This window comes from Phoenix dactylifera, chromosome 1, assembly GCF_051530095.1.
Source record: "Phoenix dactylifera cultivar Ajwa chromosome 1, Ajwa_hap1_PhDact_Kaust_v1.1, whole genome shotgun sequence".
Lineage (NCBI taxonomy): Eukaryota > Viridiplantae > Streptophyta > Magnoliopsida > Arecales > Arecaceae > Phoenix > Phoenix dactylifera.
In genome coordinates this window covers 29,186,686-29,204,875 of record NC_143190.1, presented here as the reverse complement: position 1 = coordinate 29,204,875, position 18,190 = coordinate 29,186,686, and the positions used below count along the sequence as shown (strand labels likewise).

The window sequence follows — 18,190 nt, the reverse complement described above, 5'->3', positions numbered from 1 at the left end:
AATATGAAAGACATTGTCATTAAGTAATAAAACAAGAAGACCATTTTCCATAATGCCATTGCAAAGATGCTTATTAGAAAAATAAATAGAGCAACCATTGCCCTTTCCATTAATTTCAAATCCTTTCTTTAACAACAAAGGAATGGAAATTACATTTCTAATAATTTTGGGCATATAATAACAATCTTCTAATTGTAGGAGCTCTCCCGAAGATAACTCCAAGTTGTAGGTTCCAACAGCTTCAGCCTGGATGGATTCTCCTCCAGCGCCATACAGCTCGAAGTCACCTTGCTTCAAAATTTTAATTTTCTGTAGTCCATGCAAAGATTTGCAAATGTGAAAACCACAGCCGGTATCCAATACCCATGAATTTGAATTTGAAGAACTTAATGACAAGTTGGCATGTAACATAAACATACCTTTTGATGCAACTCTTGCATCGATCTTCATACTTGCAAGAAAACTCTTGCAATTCCTTTTCCAGTGGCCAGCTTTGCCGCAATGAAAACAGGTACTTGATCCAGAGTTTTTCTTTTCTTTTTTCTTTTTGATGCTACTCTTGGGGTTCAATCGTTTCTTAGAACCCTTATTTCCCGATTTCCTTTTAGAAGTGCTATTTATAAGAAGGAGTGGACCTTTATCCTTCTTAATATGGCCTTCAGCTGTTTTGAGCATATTTAACAGCTCGGGCAGGGAGGTGTTCAGCTTGTTCATGTGAAAGTTCACAACAAACTGAGAGAATGAATCAGGCAGTGATTGCAGGATCAAATCCTGACTGAGCTCACTATCCATAGCAAAACCTAATTGACTTAATCTAGTGATTAAGTCTATAACCATAAGAACATGGTTTTGCACTGGAGTTCCTTCATTCATTCTAGCACGGAACAACTGCTTAGATATCTCATACCTAGCAGTCCTGCTTTGTTCTCCATACAACTCTTTTAAATTGAGAAGTATGGATTGAGTGTCCATGCCTTCATGTTGCCTCTGTAATTCATTGCTCATAGAGGCAAGTATGATACATTTGACAGTCAAACTGTCATTTTTCCACATCTTATGTGTGGCAACCTCCTCTTCTGTAGCATCATCCCCTAGATCTCCAAGATCAGGGGTTTCAAGTATATAGAAAATTTTCTCCTGAGTGAGTACTATCTTTAAATTCCTCAACCAGTCCACATAGTTTGGTCCGGTCAATTTGTTGGCATCTAAGATGCCTCTTAGTGAAAGTGAAGAAGCCATTTAATAATTCTACATATGCAAGAACATAACTAATATAAGCAGACCAATCATGATGACATGTTTGCAACTAGATAAGGACTTTAATCTAATTTGTCTCCTACTATTTTTATCGAATATCATAGCCCTCTCCTATGATAAACGTGAAAATATAATTTTTCTTAGTAGGGTTGAGATCCTTGATGCAAAAATAAAATTGTTCTCCCAAGTGTAGGAGAATCGCACAAGTAGTAAATTCTCGGGAGTCCGAGGTCGAATCCTCAGGGAACGAAATATGTATGAGATTACTTAGTATAATTTCAGATTAATTAATTCAATAAATTTATGGATCAAAATGATGTTTTAATTTCAGAAATTAAAAGCAAAAAATAATATATCAATAAACAAAGTTCTATGAAATAAAGATGGTAGGGATCTGGAATCCCCCTTGATGATATTGCATCCAAGAAATAAACTCTATGGTTCTTGATTAAAAATGAATTGTAGGATAGATCTAATCATGGTATATGTTTCATGAACATATGAACTCAATTTCAAAGCATTCGTCGTGCTTTCTACGTCTACGACGAATCAAATACTAAAGCGAGGGAAACAGGGGAGCCCCTGTTAGTTATTTCGTAGATAGCACTTTAATGGATTATGATTATTGATATATGGATTGCTTTAGTATTTGATTCGTCGTAGACGTAGAAAGCACGACGAATGCTTTGAAATTGAGTTCATATGTTCATGAAACATATACCATGATTAGATCTATCCTACAATTCATTTTTAATCAAGAACCATAGAGTTTATTTCTTGGATGCAATATCATCAAGGGGGATTCCAGATCCCTACCATCTTTATTTCATAGAACTTTGTTTATTGATATATTATTTTCTGCTTTTAATTTTTGAAATTAAAACATCATTTTGATCCATAAATTTATTGAATTAATTAATCTGAAATTATACTAAGTAATCTCATACATATTTTGTTCCCTGAGGATTCGACCTCGGACTCCCGAGAATTTACTACTGTGCGATTCTCCTACACTTGGAAGAACAATTTTATTTTTGCATCAAGTTTTTGGCGCCGTTGCCGGGGAACGGCTTATTTATTAGTATAATTTTAGATTTAATCAGTATCTTATTATTTAGTCTTTTTCTTTCAAAAAAAAAAAATTTCTGCTGTTTTTATAACCTGCACAGTCAGCATCAAACTCTGATATCTGAGTAATCCACCGTCTGATTGCACTCAAATTTCGTCGGCTGCTGTAGGACACATGTTTCTTTCATCTTAACGGTCTGATTGATATTCTGATACTTTTACGACCATTAAATTAATATAAACTTTGCTGCTTTCTGTTTTGAATTTTCTGTGTTTAATTTTTTTTTGTTTAGAATCAGAATTTTATTATCATCATATCTCATTAACCCTTGTTGCTACTTGAAAATTGATAAGAACTTTAAGAAAAGATCAAGGGTAATCATTAAAAAAAATAAAAAAACAAAAAAAAAATAAAAAAAAACAAACAAATAAATAAACTCTGAAATTTTGTATGCTAGGTTGGAATAGGGACAATACTGGACGTCTGAGTCGACAACCTTTTGACAATTCCTTAGATCACATTATTGAAACTTTTTCGCAAAATCTCAGATCTGGTGAGATGGCTGATGATGATGTAGGAAGTCACCATGGTAATGAAGGTAGACCCGCAGTTATGACACTTCGACAATACTTACATCCCACTAGGACTAGTCAACCTTCATGCATGATTATTTCTGAAAATGTAGGACACTTTGAAATCAAACCAGGAGTAATTCAATTGCTGCCAAAGTATCATGGAATGGAATCCGAGAACCCTTATCTTCACCTTAAGGATTTTGAAGAAATTAGCATCACATTTAGAGTGCCAAATGTATCAGAAGATGTCCTTAAATTAACCTTGTTTCCTTTTTCCTTGAAGGATAAAGCCAAAACATGGCTGTACTCCTTGAGACCAAGATCGTTAGGAACATGGCATGATATGCAAAGAGAATTCTTAAAAAAGTTCTTTCCCGCACAAAGGACTAATTTTTTGAAAAGGCACATTAGTAATTTCCAACAAAAAGACTATGAAACATTTTATGAATGCTGGGAGAGATTTAAAGATTTGCTACTCTCTTGTCCTCGTCATGGGTTTGAAACATGGAGAACCATTAGTTTCTTTTACGAGCGGTTGTCTCCACAGTTGAAACAATTTATAGAGACTATGTGCAATGGTCTATTTTTGGAAAAGCAACCCGATGAGGCATGGGACTATTTAGACTCTCTCGCAGAGACTGCACAATTATGGGATACAGGGGATAGAGTGAATAAACCTTTGCCTAAGCCTACTAGCATTCCACACGGGGGCCTTTACAACCTTAATACTCAGGATGATATTCAAGCTAAAATGGCAGCCCTTACTAGGAAGGTAGAGGAAATTGAACTTAGAAGGATTGAACCCGTCAAGACCGTAGAACATAACAGCGAGTGTTGTAGGATTTGCGAGATGCCTGGCCATCTCATCACTGATTGCCCCACAATACCCGCATTCAAGGAAGTCTTGCACGATCAGGCCAATGTTATGAATACCTATCAAAAATCTTTCAATAATCCTTTTTCGGGTACTTACAACCTGGATGGAAGAACCATCCAAATTTCAGGTGGAGGAATGACCAACCTCAACAAGTATATAACCCAACTCCTCCATCTCCGCACCCTCATTATGCACACGCACCCCCTCAAAAATCCAGTCTCGAAGAAACTTTACAATCTTTCATGCAAGGTCAAGCTAAAATCAATGATGAATTAAGAAATCAACTGACAACGCTGACTACTGCTTTAAGTGCTCAAGAGAAGGGTAAGCTACCAGCTCAACCACAACCTAACCCTCAAGTCTACGGCGGTAGCAATGCATCATCTTCAACTTCACATAAAGAGCAAGCAAAGAGTATAATAACATTGCGAAGTGGAAAGATTATTGACCGACCAGTCCCAGAACAAACACAAGTCATACCTGATTCTGACCCTCCCAAGACAAAAGAAAAGAATAATGAAGAAACTGAAGCACCAACATCTACTGAAAAAATTGAATGTCCTTTTCCTGCACCATTTCCACAAAGATTAAAGCCCTTGCAAAAGCTTGAACCAAACTCTAAAATTCTTGAGCTTTTTAAGCAAGTAAAAATCAATGTACCTCTTCTTGATGCAATAAAACAAGTGCCTTCCTATGCAAAATTTTTAAAAGATTTGTGCACTGTCAAGCGTCGTTTAAATGTCAAGAAGAAGGCATTTCTGGCTGAAAATGTGAGTGCAATTTTACAGCATAACATTCTTCCTAAATATAAGGATCCAGGTTGCCCAACTATCTCGTGCATCATTGGCAATTTTAGGATTGAGCGAGCATTACTAGATTTAGGAGCGAGTGTAAACTTATTGCCATATACGGTATATGAGCAACTCGGTTTGGGTGAGTTGAAGCCAACAACTGTGACTTTACAATTAGCTGACAGGTCAGTGAAGGTTCCTAGAGGAATTATCGAAGATGTGTTGGTCCAAGTAGACAAGTTCTATTTTCCTGTTGACTTTATCGTACTGGACACACATCCGGCTTCCAATTCACCATCTCAGATTCCGGTCATCTTAGGACGCCCATTTCTTGCAACTTCTAATGCATTGATCAATTGTAGGAATGGTGTCATGAAGCTTTCTTTTGGTAATATGACTTTGGAACTGAACGTCTTTAGTATAGGCAAACAACCCAATGATTATGAAGAAAGTAAAGAAGTTGAATGGGTTGAAACCATTGCGGAAGAATATTTGTTAAAAGAAACATTTACTGAATCGGCCGACAATGGTTTGATAGATTGGTGTTATGAAGGTACTGCTGATGATACGGTTCCACCAGTTTTAGATAACTCGGATGTCATGATGGTCAATGGGTGGAGACCGAGAATAGAGGAATTTGAACATTTGCCATCTCGAGAAGCAAAGATAGTACCATCCCATGAACAAGCACCTAAGCTCGAGTTGAAACCTTTACCGAAAGAACTCAAGTATGCCTTTCTTGGATCCGAGGACACTTTTTCTATAATCATCTCATCTGATCTTGATCATGCCCAAGAAAGAAAATTACTTGGTGTTCTAAAGAATCATAAAGGAGCTTTAGGGTGGTCTATTGCAGACTTGAAGGAGATTAGCCCTTTAATTTGCACGCACCGGATATATTTGGAGGACAATGCCAAAACCACAAGGCAAATGCAACGCAGGTTGAATCCTACGATGAGAGATGTGGTTAAAGCAGAAGTCCTCAAGTTGCTTGACGTGGGTATTATTTACCCAATTTCCGATAGCAAGTGGGTGAGTCCTACTCAAGTCGTGCCCAAGAAAGCAGGTCTGACGGTAGTCAAAAATGATCAGGGTGAACTAGTTCCAACTCGTGTTCCGACGAGTTGGCGCATGTGTGTTGACTACCGCAAATTGAATTTGGTCACTAGGAAAGATCACTTTCCCCTACCCTTCCTAGACCAAGTTTTGGAAAGAGTTGCAGGACACAAATTTTATTGTTTTCTCGATGGCTATTCCGGGTACTACCAAATCGAGATTTCACCAGAAGATCAAGAGAAGACTACCTTCACTTGTCCTTTTGGCACATTCGCTTTCCGTCGGATGCCATTCGGGTTGTGTAATGCACCTGCGACATTCCAAAGGTGTATGCTCAGCATTTTTGAAGAAATGAACGAAAAATTTTTAGAAGTGTTTATGGATGATTTCTCTATTTTTGGCGATCTTTTGATGATTGTTTATTACATTTACAAGCAGTCTTTGCTCGATGCATGGAAAAGAATCTGATACTAAATTGGGAGAAATGCCACTTCATGGTGCAAAAGGGAATTGTCCTAGGACATATTGTTTCATCGAAGGGCATGGAAGTTGATAGAGCTAAGATTGATTTAATCGCCAAGCTACCTGCACCCAAGACAGTTAGAGATGTTAGATCATTTTTGGGTCACGCAGGATTTTATAGGAGGTTCATCAAGGACTTTAGTGTCATAGCCCGACCATTATGTAACCTCCTATCCCTTGATACACCGTTCAATTGGACCGAAACCTGCCAAGAGGCATTCGAAAAATTGAAGGCTATGCTTAGCACTGCACCCATCGTGCGACCACCTGATTGGTCATTACCTTTTGAGATCATGTGCGATGCTAGTGACTATGCGATAGGAGCTGTCCTAGGACAACGCAAGGATAATAAGCCATATGTCATCTACTATGCAAGCAAAATCTTAAATGATGCTCAAATGAATTACACCACCACCGAGAAGGAATTGCTTGCAGTAGTGTTTGCATTAGACAAATTTCGCTCTTATATCCTTGGTGCTCCTTTTGTTATCTTTACAGATCATGCAGCGCTAAAATATTTATTGGATAAGAAAGATGCCAAACCACGCTTAATACGATGGATACTTCTACTTCAGGAATTTGACATCACTATCAAAGATAAAAAGGGAGTAGAGAATGTGGTTGCTGACCATTTATCACGGCTAGTTGTTCATGATTTGGTGCCACAGTTGCCCATCAAGGACTCGTTCCCTGAAGAGCAATTGTTTGCACTTTCTACTATGCCATGGTATGCTGATATTGCAAACTTTCTTGTCACTAACCGGATGCCGGAGCATTGGGGATCGAATGATAAGAATAATTTCTTGCGTGAAGTAAGAAATTATTATTATGATGCTCCTTATTTGTTCAAGTATTGCAATGATCAAATCTTTAGAAGATGCATTCCGGAACATGAGATACAAAGTGTACTCTCTTTTTGTCATGCCAGTGCTTGTGGAGGACACTTTGCATCTAAGAAAATGGCAGCTAAAGTGTTGCAATGTGGTTTTTATTGGCCTACACTATTTAAAGATGCCCACGAGTTCTGTAGGACATGTGACCCATGTCAACGTATTGGAAGTCTAACTCGTAGGCAAATGATGCCTCTTCAGCCCATTACTGCTATTGAAATTTTTGACATGTGGGGCATGGATTTTATGGGCCCATTTCCACCGTCTTTTGGATATGAGTATATTTTAGTTGGTGTTGAGTATGTGTCAAAATGGGTAGAAGCTGTTGCCTGTAGAACTAATGATCACAAACCTGTTTTGAAATTTCTTAAAGAAAATATTTTTTCACGGTTTGGAATGCCCAAGGTTATAATTAGTGATGGGGGAAAATATTTTTGTAACAAACCTTTTGAGATCCTGTTACGAAAGTACGGTATCACTCATAGAATTGCAACTCCTTATCACCCGCAGACTAGTGGCCAAGTTGAGTTAGCTAATCGGGAGATTAAACGAATTTTAGAGAAAACGGTGAATCCATCACGCAAAGACTGGTCTTTAAAACTTTCTGACGCATTGTGGGCTTACCGTACCGCTTATAAAACTATTCTTGGTATGTCCCCGTATCGGCTAGTTTATGGAAAAGCATGTCATCTACCTGTTGAAATAGAGCATAAATCGTATTGGGCCATTAGACAATTAAACTTTGAACTGTCAGATGCTGGTTTCGCTAGAAAATTACAATTAAGTGAATTGAATGAAATTCGTCGGGATGCGTATGACAATGCTAGACTTTGTAAAGAACGAATGAAAATTAGGCATGATAAATCAATTCTAAGAAAATCTTTTGAACCTGCACAAAAAGTTCTTTGTTATGACTCTCGCTTACATCTGTTTCCTGGAAAGTTAAGATCAAGATGGACAGGTCCTTTCATTGTAAAAACTGTTTTTCCACACGGGGTAGTTCAAATTGAGAATCCACAGGATGGTAAAATTTTTAAGGTAAATGGACATAGACTAAAACCTTTTCTTGAGAATTTTGCAGATGAAGAGGACTCCTTTCCCTTGGAGGAGCCTTCTTATGACTGAGCATGACGGCCAAGGTATGTATATATTAGTTAGAATTAAATTTTTTTTTCTTTTATTTCTAGTTTTCTTCTTATTTTGTAGGTCTTCTTTTCTAAAAATCAACAGCTCAAGGTATTCTTCTTCTCTCTATTATTTTCTCTATTGTCTCTCATATATAATTTTCTTGCATTTTTTTTTTTACATTGAGGACAATGCAATGTTTAAGTTGGGGGGAGGGAAATATTTTGATCAAAAAAAAAAACAACAAAAAAAAATTGTTTTTGCATTTGATTTATTCTAGTATTTTCTTTTCTGAGCAAATGCACATGTATTTTCATATTGAGTTTGTGCAACTATTAAGGCAAGGAACACATGCATACTATGATTGATCAGAGACCTATTATTAGATCCCCACACGTGTACTTAATGACAATAGGAAAGCCTCAGGAGTTCACATTTGTTAACTGCATTTTTGTTAGCCTTATCCGTAAAAGAAGTACGAGTATCCTTGTTCGTACCATAAGGTTCATGATTTGGTTTTCACATAAAGATAGAGGTTGAATATCCCGACTAGATTACTTAGGTGCCTTATGATCCGACCTTGGCTGACCTATAGTCACGATGCAGTCACATATATAATAAGAATATCTATATGGTTCAGTCTACCATCTCTTTTCTTGCATATATATATATATATAAAAAAATAATACTTATGATGACAAGTCTGGCCTCGTGGCGTAGTCTGGTTCGAGTAATTAAGTCCGAGGGGTGTTTCACCTAATGTCTTGAGCCAACTGGATCGGGGGTCATTGACTGAAAGCTCGCTACATGGACCTTACTAGAGCCTAATGGGGTTGGATAGCTGTAGTTGTCATGTGTATTGAAAAAAAAGAAAAAAAAATAAAGGAGCTCCCCCTGTCATTAGAGAAAAGAAGAGAGGGAAACAGGGGAGCCCCTGTTAGGGAAACAGGGGAGCCCCTGTTTCCGAAAAAAAAAGAAAAAAAGAAAAAAAAAGAAAGAGGGAAAAATGAAAGGGGAGATTTCTTTTATGTTGATGGACGGCTAATTTCTTAGGGAGGGAGATGGAGGAACCTTTGATGTATTGCTCTTTGAAGTAAATTCTAAACTTTTGCTTTGAATGAATTATATTTACTGATAAGTTTTTGATCCATGCATAGTTATTTCGTAGATAGCACTTTAATGGATTATGATTATTGATATATGGATTGCTTTAGTATTTGATTCGTCGAAGACGTAGAAAGCACGACGAATGCTTTAAAATTGAGTTCATATGTTCATGAAACATATACCATGATTAGATCTATCCTACAATTCATTTTTAATCAAGAACCATAGAGTTTATTTCTTGGATGCAATATCATCAAGGGGGATTCCAGATCCCTACCATCTTTATTTCATAGAACTTTGTTTATTGATATATTATTTTCTGCTTTTAATTTCTGAAATTAAAACATCATTTTGATCCATAAATTTATTGAATTAATTAATCTGAAATTATACTAAGTAATCTCATATACATTTCGTCCCCTGAGGATTCGACCTCGGACTCCCGAGAATTTACTACTTGTGCGATTCTCCTGCACTTGGGAGAACAATTTTATTTTTGCATCAAGTTTTTGGCGTTGCGCCAAAAACTTGATGCAAAAATAAAATTGTTCTCCCAAGTGCAGGAGAATCGCACAAGTAGTAAATTCTCGGGAGTCCGAGGTCGAATCCTCAGGGGACGAAATGTATATGAGATTACTTAGTATAATTTCAGATTAATTAATTCAATAAATTTGTGGATTAAAATTATGTTTTGATTTTCAGAAATTAAAATCGGAGAACAATATAGCAATAAACAAAGTTTAATAAAATAAAGATGGTAGGGATCTGGAATCCCCCTTGACGATATTGCACCCAAGAAATAAACTCTATGGTTCTTGATTAAAAATGAATGGTAGGATAGATCTAATCATGGTATATGTTTCATGAACATATGAACTCAATTTCTAAGCATTCATCGTGCTTTCTACGTCTACGACGAATCAAATACTAAAGCAATCCATATATCAATAATCATAATCCATTAAAGAGCTATCTACGAAATAACTATGCATGGATCAAAAACATATCAGTAAATATGATTCATTGAAGGCAAAAGTTTAGAGTTTACTTCAAAGAGCAATACATCAAAGGTTCCTCCATCTCCCTCCTAAGAAATCAGCCACCCATTTTAAAAATTAGTCCCCCTTTCATTTTCCCCTTTTCCTTTCTTTCTTTTTTCTTTTCGAAAACAGGGGAGGCCCTGTTTCCCTTTCTCTTTTTTTTTTTCTTTTGACAGAGGGCCCTCCTCTGTTTCTTCTTTTCTTCCGAATGAGGGATACCTCCTCCCAGCCGAGAGAGCCCTCCTTTTAAAATGCGATGAGTCCCTGATCTCCCGGAATACGTGGAGATGCCGAGTATCCCAGACGCGAGAAGCTCAGACGTGGATGGATTGCGATCTTCGCGGGATGCACGCGGACTCTGGGAGCTTCGCGGGTGGATCGTTGGAGATTCGAGAGGAGCTGGGATGCGTGGACTGCTGAGAACTGGGAGAACCTGGGATGCATACGCTGAGATCACGGACGCGGGATGTCTGGGAGAGGCTGGATCGCGGTGGATTTTTGCACGCGGATGGCCGGGACTTTGCTGGGATGCGGGATCTTCGAACGTGGACGGCTGCAGGATGTTGGGAGGTTGGGTAGCGAACGGATGAGCTTGAGATGGAGCTGGGACACGGAGACTGCGAGGAAGACAGAAGGCTGGGAGTTGATGTGGCTGGAACTCCGAAGAAGCTGGAACGGAAGCTGGTTCGGACGCGGAGGATCGCAGATGCTGAGATGCTGGGAGATTCGGACGTGGCATGCTGGGAGGCTTCACGGATGAATCACTGATGTTAAGATGTGTGGACTGTGAGGAAGACGGAAGAGCTGGGACGCATACGCTGAGATCACGGTGGATTTTGCACGCAGACGTGGCATGCTGGGATTCTGGATGCAATCTCAGATGGCTGAAGTCGGGACGGCTGGATCGTAGCTAATACGGGCTGAGACGCTTGCGAACGGAAGAGCTCGGGTGCAAGATAGCTTCACAAGCGGAGAAGACGGACTGCTGGTGCTTGGGCTAAGATGCAGAAGAAGCTGGGTCACACGAGATGCTGGGAAGGGAAAATGAAGCTGCTATGAAGTGGACCGCTGAACTTGACCTCCTTTTAGTGTGCAACTGGGGTCGTCCATGCGGTTGGCTGGTCACCTATAGTGATGCATCTTTTTGAACCCAATGTGCATTTTAGCTTTGATTTCTGATCACCTGTACCCCACAAAAATATAATATTAATGCGGCAATTTTATCATTATTTGTTAGCAATAATACTAATTTAAGTGATGTATAGATCGTGTTGGGAACCCGCCCATGCCGCTGATATTTCAAAAATTTTTCAGATGGCAGCGGAATCGGCATGCACGGGTTCGACGTTCATCGCATGAACGTTGTTTCGAGACCTTTCGTAATTAGGTAAGAATTAAAACTTTTAAAACTAATAGGAAGATCAAATCTTCACCTTGCGCGGGTAGATGATCACCGCAAATCTGAATTCGTGGTTTTGGAAGAGGGTTCGCTTGAAGCCGTTCAAACGTCCGGCCTCTACGGGTATCCACACGAAGCAGGATCCGATCCAAGCTCTCTATCTCACCGGGGTACTAGCTCCCTTGCAGAGATAGCTTTGATGGCTGATGTCCTCTCTTTCAATCAACTCTTGATTGCACTTGAGAGGAGGAAGAAGAAGGATGAAGAAGAGGAAGAAGATCAAATCCCTTCGCAGCCTTCTTCTCTTCACACGCGTTGAAGCCAAGGAAGAAGACCAAGAGGAGGGAGAGGCCTCCTCTTCTTTTCCCTTTGCTAATGGCGGCTGAACCAAAGGAGGAGCAAGAGGGGGGCGTACGGCAGCAAGGAAGAAGCCTTCTCTTTTATTAGGTCAGCCCCCATGAAGCCCTCTTTAAATAACAAGTGGAGCTCCTAACTTTTAGGAGCTCCCTTGAAATAATTCCAAGAGGGGCGCCGGCCCCTCTTGTTGCCGCACCAAGCAATATGAAAGGAGGAGGGGCGTGTGCCCCTCCTTCATGGTTGCCCTAATCCTCATTAGGTAAGGATTTGGATGCCCTAATGTGGTTAAGTCCTAATCCAATTAGGCTTAACCAAATTGGGTTCAATCTATGCTAGTCCTAATCCAATTAGGACTTGAATGAATCATGACTCAATTGAACTCTTCAATCCTAATCCAATTAGGAGTCATGTTGATTCATTAGATTAATAATTAATTTAGACTTAAGGAATCCTAATCCAATTAGGATGTATTTTAATTTTAGTCCTAATCCAATTAGGACTCTATTTGAATCCGAAGTCCTAATCCAATTAGGATTTCTAGGAATCCTACTCCAAGTAGAAATCCAATTTTAATTCAAAATTCCTAATCTCATTAGGATTGTAGGAATCCTATTCCAAATAGGAATTCCAGTCCTACTCCAACTAGGATTCCCAGTCCTAATCCAATTAGGACTCTAGGAATCCTACCCGAAGTAGGATTCTTGTTTCAAGTCCAATTAATTAATTCCTTTTTCCTTCTTCAACCTTTTATCAATCAAATTGATTTCTTGTGATTCCTAATCACGATTTCAACCATCGGATCGGTCAATACTTCTAGTGTGTGTGACCCCATAGGTTCTATTCTGACTGGTAGTGAGATATATTGTGATCTCTATCACTATATCATTGAAAACTCCTTTCAATGGGTTGGAACGATTCCAACTCAACTCATTAGGGTTTATCGATCATCAAGATAATCCCTATGAGTCCCACCATCCACCAGTGACACCTAGCAGCATGTAGTGGCTACCCAGCAGAATGGAATGATGAACCTCTAGGTGCAGTTAACATGTGATACAGTCCTACTATCGTGGATCCCTACAGGACGGAGGTCATGGACAACTCGTCAAACCCCATCGTCTGTCATATGTCAAGATTTATTCGACTTGAGTTCGATAGTGGAAAACTCTTTCTCCACTTTACTGCCCTGGCCAAGGTCTTAGAACTCAGTCTAACAAATCACATAGGATCACTCCTCTTCTATCAAGGTCGATAGATTCCTTATAGGTGCATACCCTACTCCTACAGTGAACCTACTGCAGCCAATCTACACTGCATGGACCCATATGGCTAGAGACCATGTATGTGTGCAGTCAAACTACAATAACCTCACTGTGAGTAGCCGAAGCACCGCAGGTCAAAGGACCAGTCACACTACTGCAACATCAAGTAAGTCACTGACGAGTGGATAGACATCCAAGTGACTTCTTGTCTTGGTCACGCTCAGTACCCTTGTTCTCTAACAAGCACCTGCACTATCACTTCAGTGTCCCTACACTGTGGACTCAAGTCTCGTCCATCCAGAAGAAAAGTGATCTGTGCACTGATCGGATCGATCACCGTCCTCGTGATGATCCATTGATCAGGAGCATTTAGAAATTAATCACCAATGATACATGGCTCAAATTCTCAACTCTTGAGAATATGTATCATCATCTTATTAATTTCTTGGACGATTCATAGACACATAAACAATATGAATGAAAAAGATGCCTTTTATTTATTCAATAATAAATAGTCAAGTACAAAATTATGTCCCTAGAATCAACAATGTGTCAGCCAAATTGGCTTCTAGGGCATACATCTAACAATCTCCCACTTGCACTAAAGCCAATTGGTCATATATCTTACGCCCATCTTCTCAAGGTGGGCTTCAGTCTTTTGCTGACTCAGCTGCTTAGTGAAAGGGTCTGCCACGTTATCCGCGGAGTCTACTCTCTGCACCTCTATATCATAGTCGCGTATGAAATGGAAGCGCCGCTCTATGTGCTTGGACTTCTGATGAGACCATGGCTCCATAGCTAGTGTTATGGTGCCAATGTTATCGCAGTAAAGTGTCATGGCATCTAATGACATTACACCTAATTCTGCAATTAACTTTTAATCAGAAGGTTTCCACTGCACCCTTAGATACGGCTTAACATTCAGCTTCTAAGGTAGAATCTATAATGATCGGTTGTTTGGAACTCTTCCAATTTACTGAACCACAATTGCACATATTCTGATGTTGACTTTCTATCATCAATATGTGTATATCTTTCTACCTTCAACTCTGATCTTCTCCCAAAGACCAAGAACATGTCCTTAGTTCTTCTCAAGTACTTAAGACTGTTCTTCACAGCTGTCCAGTGTTCTTCACCTGGATTCGACTGATATCTGCTTGTGACACTCACAGCAAGAGCTATATCAGGTCGTGTACATAGCATGGCATACATGAGGCTTCCTATTGCCGATGCATAAGGAATCTTGCTCATGCGTTGAATCTCCTCAGATGTGTTGGGGCACATCTTCTTGGAGAGATGAATTCCATGCCTTAGGGGTAAGAGACCCCTCTTGGAGTTTTCCATGCTGAACCTCTTCAGCACCTCCTCTATGTACATCTTCTGTGAAAGGCCAAGCATCCTTTTAGATCTATCTCTATAGACCTTTATTCCCAAAATATAGGATGCTTCCCCAAGGTCTTTCATGGAGAATTCTTTTGACAACCAGACCTTGACCGAGGTTAACATGGGAATATCATTCCCAATCAGGAGAATGTCATCTACGTACAGTACGAGAAAAATGACAGCACTCCCACTAACCTTTTTATAAACACATGGTTCCTCTTCGTTTTTGATGAAATCAAACGTTTTGATTGCATCATCGAAACGAGTGTTCCAACTCCGAGAGGCTTGCTTTAGTCCATAGATGGACCTTTGCAGCTTGCAGACCTTGTGATCTCCATCACTGGAAGTGAAACCCAAAGGCTGTTCCATATAGATATCTTCATCAAGATATCCATTCAGGAAAGCAGTTTTCACATCCATCTGCCAAATTTCATAATCATGAAATGCTGCAATGGCAAGCAATGTTCGGATGGATTTTAGCATGGCTACAGGTGAAAAGGTCTCCTGATAGTCAATGCCTTCGCGCTGACTATACCTTTTTGCCACAAGCCTTGCCTTATAGGTCTCTACCTCTCCATCCGAACCTATTTTCCTTTTGTAGATCCATTTGCATCCAATAGGTACAATACCTTCTGGTGGATCTACTAAGGTCCAGACTTGGTTGGAATGCATGGAGTCTATCTCTGACTTCATAGCTTTCAGCCATTTCTCGGAATCGATATCAGATATCGCCTCGTTGTAGGTTTTGGGATCCTGTATGTGATCCCTATCTCCCACTAGGAACATTTCCTCGGTATCCTCTTCTAGTATACCTAAGTATCTATCGGGAGGATGGGAGACCCTACTAGATCTACGAGGTGGTTGAGGGACATCGTGTACTGGCTCCTTATGAATAGGTTCTTTAGGATCCATGACTCGTTGCTTTTCAGAGACTTTCTCTTCAAGCTCAATTTTCCTCCCACTGCCTCTATCAAGGATAAACTGATTTTCCAAGAAGATGGCATGACGGCTCACAAACACATTGTGATCCTCTGAGACGTAAAAATTGTATCCTAATGACTCTTTAGGATATCCTATAAAACGAGCACTTATGGTCCTAGCCTCTAACTTGTCCGCCTGTAGTCGCTTGACGTGGGCCGGACACCCCCAAATCTTGAGATGACCCAGACTTAGTTTCTTACCATGCCATATCTCATACGGTGTGGTAGGAACGGATTTAGAGGGAACTCTATTCAATAAATAAATCGCTGTGAGTAAGGCATCTCCCCAAAGAAACATAGGTAAATCAGTGAAGCTCATCATGGACCTGACCATATCCAATAGGGTCCGATTCCTCCTCTCTGACACCCCGTTGAGTTGAGGTGTACCCGGAGGTGTCCATTGTGAGACTATGCCGTTTTCTTTGAGATAGTCCCGGAATTCCCCACTAAGGTATTCTCCTCCTCGATCTGATCGAAGAGCCTTAAGAGGTTTTCCAGTTTGTTTTTCTACTTCATTTTTGAACTCTTTGAACTTTTCAAAGGATTCAGACTTGTGTCTCATAAGATACACATACCCATACCGTGAATAATCATCGGTAAAGGTAATGAAGTAAGAATAACGTCCCCTGGCTAGCACATCGAATGGGCCACATACATCTGTATGTACTAGGGTAAGTATTTCAATGGTCCTCTCCCCATGTCCTACAAAGGGCAGTCTAGCCATTTTTCCTTGAAGACAGGTCTCGCAAACTGGATATGACTCGGAAGTCAATGAGCCTAAAAGCCCATCTTTATCCATTTTGTTCATTCTGTCCTCTCCAATATGGCCAAGCCTAAGGTGCCACAAATACCTTTGGTTTATCTCATCTCTGGATCTTTTGGATCCTTTGGCACTCACATCTTGCTCGGTAACATTCACAGATACATCCATATGTAAATGATAGAGACTGTCAATCATGAAACCACGTGCGACTATTTTATTTCTTAAATAAATAGAACAGCAGTCTTTGTCAAATGTAAAAACATGACCTTCCTGTGCTAGACATGAAACAGAAATCAAATTTCTGCTAGCAACAGGTACATAATAACAGTCTCTAAGTATTAAACTAAATCCAGACGGTAGTCGCAGATGGTAGGTGCCCACAGCCACAGCAGCAACTTTTGCCCCGTTGCCAACCCGAAGGGTTACTGCACCTTCCGCCAGCCTTCTACTTTCCTTTAGACCCTGCATGGTAGTGCACAAATGAGCACTAGAACCAGAATCTATAACCCAACTAGAAGTAGAAGAAACCGTTAGATTAGTTTCAATAATGAGCAAGTCTATACCTTCTGAAGGTGTGTCACCTTTCTTGTTCTTCAGGCTCTCGATGTATGAAGGACAGTTTCTCTTCCAGTGGCCTTCGACATTGCAGTGGAAACATTTTCCTTTGTCGTTAGCCTTTTTCTTTTGAACTTCCTTCTTTGGCTTCTTGTCTTTCTTCTGCTTCTTTGCAGGCTTCTTTTTCTTCCAAGTAGACTTTCTCTTGGAACCAGAAGTCAACTCAGCAGCGAGGACATTGCCCCTTGAACCTTTCAAGGCTCCCTCAGCAGTTACCAACATGTTGATTAGTTCAGTCTTAGTGCATTCAATCTTATTCATGTGGTAGTTTACTATAAACTGACCAAATGAATCAGGAAGTGACTGTAGGATCAAATCCACTTGCAATTCCTTGTGCATGTCCATACCGAGCTTCTCAAGCTCCTCTAGGTCCTTGATCATGGTCAGACCGTGATCATGGACAGACTGCCCCTCGCGCATCTTCGCTTTGAAAAGCCTCTTGGACACTTCAAAATGAGCTGTGCGACTTTGCTCACCATACAACTCTTGCAGGTGTGCCAGTATGTCCCTAGCAGTCTTTATATTTTCATGCTGGCATTGGAGTTCATTAGACATAGATGCCATCATATAGCATTTTACTCTAATGTCATCGTCCAACCACTTTTTATGCATCTCACGCTGAACATCAGTGGGACGTGCTGGTAATGTGGGGATATCTGAATCGAGTATGTAGCCTATCTTCTCACAGTCCAAAACTATTTTGAGATTTCTAAGCCAGTCCTTGTAATTGGTTCCGGTCAGTCGGTTGGTCTCAAGAATACGGGTCAAAGGGTTTGAAGCCGACATTGTATCTGCAGAGAGTAAAGATTCTAGTTAGACTTTTGTACTTGATCCTAATCTGTCCTAAGGTCTTTTAGAACAAATTGTGACTCCCACTATTTTCTCGAATTCCTCACACTCCCCTGGTAGGAAAACGGAAATCCCACACGACTAGGGTTTCTAGTGGGTACTGCGGTCCCACCAATTTACATGCCACCTCACCTAACAGTTATTGGTGACACATAGATGGATGAGTGTACAACTCTTGTACAATGCTTCTCAAGCATGTTGCAGTGCAACTTGGTCTCTAAGCCATGAAGACCTCACCTAACAGTTATTGGTCTCATTTCTTAGTTAAGTCAG

At 40.0% G+C, this 18,190-nt stretch overlaps 1 pseudogene; it reads right to left on the bottom strand.

The window, feature by feature from the left end:
- Window positions 1-3,301: 3,301 nt before the first annotated feature.
- On the bottom strand, window positions 3,302-3,399 carry LOC120108643 (small nucleolar RNA R71; annotated as a pseudogene).
- Window positions 3,400-18,190: the final 14,791 nt, after the last annotated feature.